The sequence below is a fragment of the Mytilus californianus genome, unplaced genomic scaffold, assembly GCF_021869535.1.
Source record: "Mytilus californianus isolate M0D057914Y unplaced genomic scaffold, xbMytCali1.0.p SCAF_11, whole genome shotgun sequence".
NCBI lineage: Eukaryota > Metazoa > Mollusca > Bivalvia > Mytilida > Mytilidae > Mytilus > Mytilus californianus.
This window is the reverse complement of record NW_026262593.1, coordinates 1,668,991-1,674,990: the sequence shown is the minus strand read 5'-3', so window position 1 is coordinate 1,674,990 and position 6,000 is coordinate 1,668,991. Positions and strand designations below refer to the sequence as shown.

The 6,000-nt window shown below is 32.9% G+C and overlaps 1 long non-coding RNA gene across 1 annotated transcript in view; it reads left to right on the top strand.

Moving 5' to 3' along the window:
- The first annotated feature begins 1,283 nt into the window (after nt 1–1,283).
- Nucleotides 1,284–6,000, top strand: part of LOC127719349 (uncharacterized) — a 52,548-nt gene continuing 47,831 nt past the window's right edge. The window contains exon 1 of the long non-coding RNA XR_007990231.1: nt 1,284–1,589. This is a non-coding gene — a long non-coding RNA (uncharacterized LOC127719349). The remainder of the gene's footprint in view (nt 1,590–6,000) is intronic.

Genomic DNA, 6,000 nt, shown 5'->3' with positions numbered 1-6,000 from the left:
CATGTCCAGAGAAACTATTATTTTAATAGGCCTATACGTATACAAATATTTCTCTGAAAGGTTATAATTATGAAAGCGCTACAAGTCATTTACATTTTCACGCTACTTGTATAAATAACAAGTAAACGATTTTAAAATTAAAATAAACCGAAAAATTATCATAGTTGTTTGCGACTTAATGTCCTGTGGCAACTTATGCCTCATTATAAATAAGAGGATGTGGTATGAGTGTCAATGAGACTGCATATCATCAACCCTGAACTTAGATGCGGATTGGACAGGAAGCGGAGCCGCAAGTACATTTAATTGGAATTGGAAACCATAGCGTAATGAGTAATGTAATAAATCTAGTCATTAATTAGATCACTAACATCCGATGACTTGTATAATATTCAAGATTACGTTTGATTACATCTACAGACCTGAATATGATTGAAATATTTGTCACTGGACTTTCAGCAAAAATCAATCTATACATCTTACATAACCACACGGAAGCTTCCTCATAATAAGCCTTAAGGCCAGGTAAAAATGAATAAAGTTAAAAAAAATATTTATCACATTTTCACGGAATACTTAGTTATTCACTATATGAGGGTTTGAATGGGGTTTACAGAATAGTGAATAATGGGCAAAACATAAATTGTTAAATGATATAAAGAAAACAGTTACGAAAAAAGGATACAGGATGGTTAGATATAAAGAAAAGGGATACAGGATGGTTAGATATAAAGAAAAGGGATACAGGATGGTTAGATATAAAGAAAAGGGATACAGGATGGTTATATATAAAGAAAACAGTTCAAAAAAGGGATACAGGATGGTTAGATATAAAGAAAACAGTTCAAAAAAAGGGATACAGGATGGTTAGATATAAAGAAAACAGTTCAAAAAAGGGATACAGGATAGTTAGATATAAAGAAAAGAAAATAATGCATAGTTTTGGGAATTATAAAGAATATAGAGAATACTGGGTCTAATGAATAGAGAAAACGGCCTCAAATGCGTAATAGAAAATTTAACCCCTACCAAGGTCCTCTTAAATGGAAATACTATACAATCCCTGAACAGTGTTGGATCTACATCGCTTCATAGGTCAATTATTTCTATCTACAAATAGATGTCATTGTTTCTGTATGATTACCCTGTGCAGCAATTTGTTTTACATTGGTGTTATTGGGAAGACAACACCAATCAATTAGAAAACAGTTTATCTCCGTAGAGATGATTTATACAATATCTTAAGCATCACACACAAACATATCTGTTAAATATTCAATATGATTCCTCGCTGAAAACATCAATTTAATTTGCAGAATAACAGGTTTAGAAAAAAATCTTTATTTGCTAGGATGCGGAAAACACGTGACGAGAATTCGATTTTCTTCTTCATTAGTTCGCGCACCTCAGCAGCGGTAGTTTAACTCTATCACTAATTATTGTATGGAAGTGCTAAAAGATCCATTATGTGAAAAAATATCCAATACACAATTTGTGATTTTCTTTTGAATGGTTTATAAATTGATGCACTTATGTTCGATACTTTAATACTGGATGATTTGTGGTTGATTGCAGATCCTTGATTAAAGGTTAGTTTTTTTTCTCTTTTTAAAAGGTATAAGCATTTTACAATAACAATAACCACATTGGAACTGCATGGTTCTGAAGCAATAAGTTTTAATAGATTTTAAAACAAATATGTTGAGTATTCTCGAGTAGCTAATCTAATGTATTGAAACTATTAATAGATCACCACTGCTAACCTCAAACGCTTTTATTGCTACTAGAATGACAGTTTTGAGATATTTATAGAAACATATTCTTCCCATATTACATACACATTTATATTATGCGAAAATTGCGGCAGTGCGGTGCATATAGTTGCTTACATCCAAGTCATTTGGACTCTGGTGGATAGCTATCTCATTGGCAGCAATACCACATCTCCTTATTTCTATGATATTTCTTTCGTCCAAGTCCGCATTGTTTCTATTGCCCCTGTAATTTATGGCAGACCTTCTTATTCCGCAGCAATGAACCTCAGTAAATTTTAACGATTGAGAATAGTAGGGATTAAGAACAAAAGCCTCTTAAAAAAAGTCTGCTATAAGTGGATAAGTGTTGTTTCTACAGATACCCAGTGTGAGGACCTTTGACTACTATCGATCTTAAAAGTATGCCATGGTTTCTTCTTTGTTGGTATGGAGAATATGCCTGCCTTTCTTTTTGAACCAAAATTTAAGTACTTTGGGCATACTTTAAGTGCGATCATTCTTTGGTACAATATTTCATTAATGTGCCATGGCGGTCGAGTATAGTAAAACTTTCAGGTCAGGCTGGGTACATTGAAATAACGGACAATTATCCAATGTTGTGTAGTCTTGTTGTTAAAGAAAATATACAAGTAAATTGACAAATCTACGATTTATTAAAATTCCATTTCAGGCGAATATTTACATAATATACAGTTCGCAAAATGTATGATTCAAAGATTCATCGGTACATCACTGTCACACATCACAAACGGATTTCATTACATTCCGTATAAAAATAAGCAACAGTGTCCAATACTGTGAACACAAAAAAAAAATCACGCATAGTGTCCAATACTATGCGGACAAAACCACGCAACAGTGTCCAATACTGTGCGGACAAAAACCACGCATCAGTGTCCAATACTGAGCGGACAAAAACCACGCATCAGTCTCCAATACTGAGCTGAGCGGACAAAAACCACGCAACAGTGTCCAATACTGTGCGGACAACATATCAAAACAGTTGAATAGTAATGTAACACAACTTTCTATGAATCTATAAGTCCTCCCAAGATCTGCTAATATCTGCCCAGAATAAGAAAAATCTTAACCTTATATACCTATCATCTCCAAATATTCTCCAACTAACCTAAATAATCTCCAAATATTCTCCAACTGACCTAAATAATCTCCAAATATTCTCCAACTGACCTAAATATTCTCCAAATATTCTCCAACTCTTTGTTTACAAAAACAAAACATATAAATCATATAAAAGTATTTACTACGTGACCTACAGAACATGCTATGTTAATCTCTTATTGCAGGATAGCCATTTGACTTAATGACTTTAACAGACGATAACCAAAACTTTAATATGACAAAACTAATTACATTGGAAGATGAAATAACACTCTAACATTTATTTACTATTGCTTGTGTATGTTGTCATTCAATCTAGCTGTTAGTTTTCTATTTAAATTTTCACATTTTATAGCGTACAATACGGTGTGGGTTCTGCTCATTGCTGAAGGCCGTACGGTGACCTGTAGTTGTTTTACAGTTTTGTTTTGTTTTTGTTGAATAATTGTCTCGGTGACAATCAAACCACATTTCGTTATTTTTATACGATTTGGTAATTTACCAACCAAGTTGATATGTAACAACGTTGGTGTTGGCCCAGAGATTTCTAGTCTATAATTTATTACCATTCGAATTCTGTGTAAGCTTTAATTAACAGATAATTCTACTTTTGACTTGGGGCTCACTGCCGAGCGATTATGACTATTTATTAATTTATTTAAGTAATAGCTAATCTGATTAAAATCAGATCTTCCACTTTGCTCTGTTAGATTTGATTGACACTAACACTAGCGAACATCATATTCAAATTGCCGATAAATCAACCTGCATCACCTGACTACATTCCTGTGTTATATTTCAATATCAACTGTCAATGTAAAAAGTTCAAGATTCCACAAAACAGCTGTTTCATCTCTTATAAGTACGGTCATAGAAGGTACGCATATCTACTGTTTAGTGAGTACCTATAACGTAAGTTATTCTGATTAATTACATTGCACCAGACAGGTTTAAAGCCTTCGAAAGGGAGCTTTCTGTCGAAATCTGTTTTCACCAATCATGAATATCAACAATTAGGGGAGAGGGTTAGGGGCCATATATTTGGACCATTGTAGATAATTATTATAGTAAGTTATGCTAGCACTTTAGTCACCTACGTTGACAAATAAACACGTCTTTATGGTAACATCATGTTCATAAAAGATTTATGTGATATCGTTAGATATTCTTTTCTGTGTGCTTGAAAGTTGTAAAGGAAATACCCCCAACACCACCACCACCACCACCACCTGGGCACCCTGTCCCCCTCCCCCTTAATTCGGCTCTGGTTACTTTGACTTGTATTGATTACTAGTATTTCCTAGTTTTCATTACTTTAAGTCTCACTAATCTCGCGCAAGTCCTTTCTTCAATTCAGGGTATATCCCAAAAATCATTGTCTGTAAATATCTGCTATGTTAAGGAAAATCTCTTCACACAATTAAGTTAACAAAAAACGACTTATCTATGATAATATCAAATAAATGGTTTAGGTAATTTCTTCTTATAAACGCATCACAAATGTATAAAATGAACAAAAATCATTTCAAGTTTTAAGAAACTTAAAGAGTGCGTTATTAAATAGTGGTAGATCGTTAAGCATTTTTATGCATTTCTTTCACAGGTGTTTTTTGGTTTTGTTGCAGGTCTGCAGAGTTCTGATCTTTCATCACATATATTATCGGTGCAATTCTTGACTGGAATTTTCCCTTAGGATTTAATGTTTTCATATTCTTGGTGAATGCATTGCCACTATATGACCCTAGAAATAATGGTTTATGTACTTTGTCCCACTAGCACGATCCTTGCATCCTACGTTATACATAGATTGGTAAGAATAGCAATGCACAATAATTTTGTAAGAGTTTAGATTTCAGATTTCGAAAATCTATGAAAAAGAAAGATTATTTAAAACTTAAAATTTAAATAATACGTTTCAGTCGACAAATACAGTTCATTCTCTTGCTCCTATTCCGCATGGTGACATGCATATGCTTTGATATTCAATCTCGTCCAATTTTGTCTTTGGTAGATACTTGTATCATTGATAATCATACCACATCATCTTAGTTTCTTTTGCATACTCGAGACAGTCTATAGTAAATCAGTTCTGACAAGACGAACAAAAACGTGATTATTGAAATGGATTTAGTGAGACAGAATCAATCGTTTGTACTGTTTTATAAAACGTGAAACAAGGTTACTTGAACGGTATCAGTATAGACTATTGTATTATAGATATAGGAAGATGTGGTATAACGTGAAACAAGGTTACTTGAACGGTACCAGTATAGACTATTGTATATAGATATAGGAAGATGTGGTATGAGTGCCAATGAGACAACTCTCCATCCAAGTTACAATTTATAAAAGTAAACCATTATAGGTCAAGGTACGTGATAATACCAGCATAATTCGATTTTTTTTCTCTCAGTATTTTGTCTCCGTCGTCATTTTTAGATGTAGAATGAATCTGATTTATAATAGATGTTTATAGTGGTAGTGCTGGTAGTTTGAGTTTAAGTAGCGATTATCAGGTTTTCTACAGATTGACATTGTAAAATATCAACTGCGAGTCACAATATCGATTTTTTTTGTCGAATGAGCATATCGAACGAGTCCAAAAAGTGTTTTTTTTTATTATAATTAATGATATCTATGTTTTTGCATTGGTTTGAATCATGTCTGAAGTGTTGACTAGGGTTTCAGATATTTGTCAATGTTTGTGGTCCTCTGAAAATGAACAATCAAATATACTCATAGGACAAAAGGATAACTACTGATACAGATTTATATTCTGATAAAACCTTTGAATTGTTCCTGTGAGAATAACGAAACAACACTATTGACTCGATTTTGATAGAATTAATTTCCATATTCGTTACCATATCATCCATGTAGTAGTGAGAATTAATTTCTATATTCGTTACCATATTATCCATGTGGTAGTGCGTGCTGAAAACTACTTAATTTTAACTCTATAGAATGATTATATACATTTCGGAGTTATTTTTAAATGTTATATTCGCAACCACTCTAGATGATAACAAAACCATGTTGATTCAATACTCGCTTTTTATTTGATCTCATTAACAAGGTTGAATATTTATATATTTTATTGCAA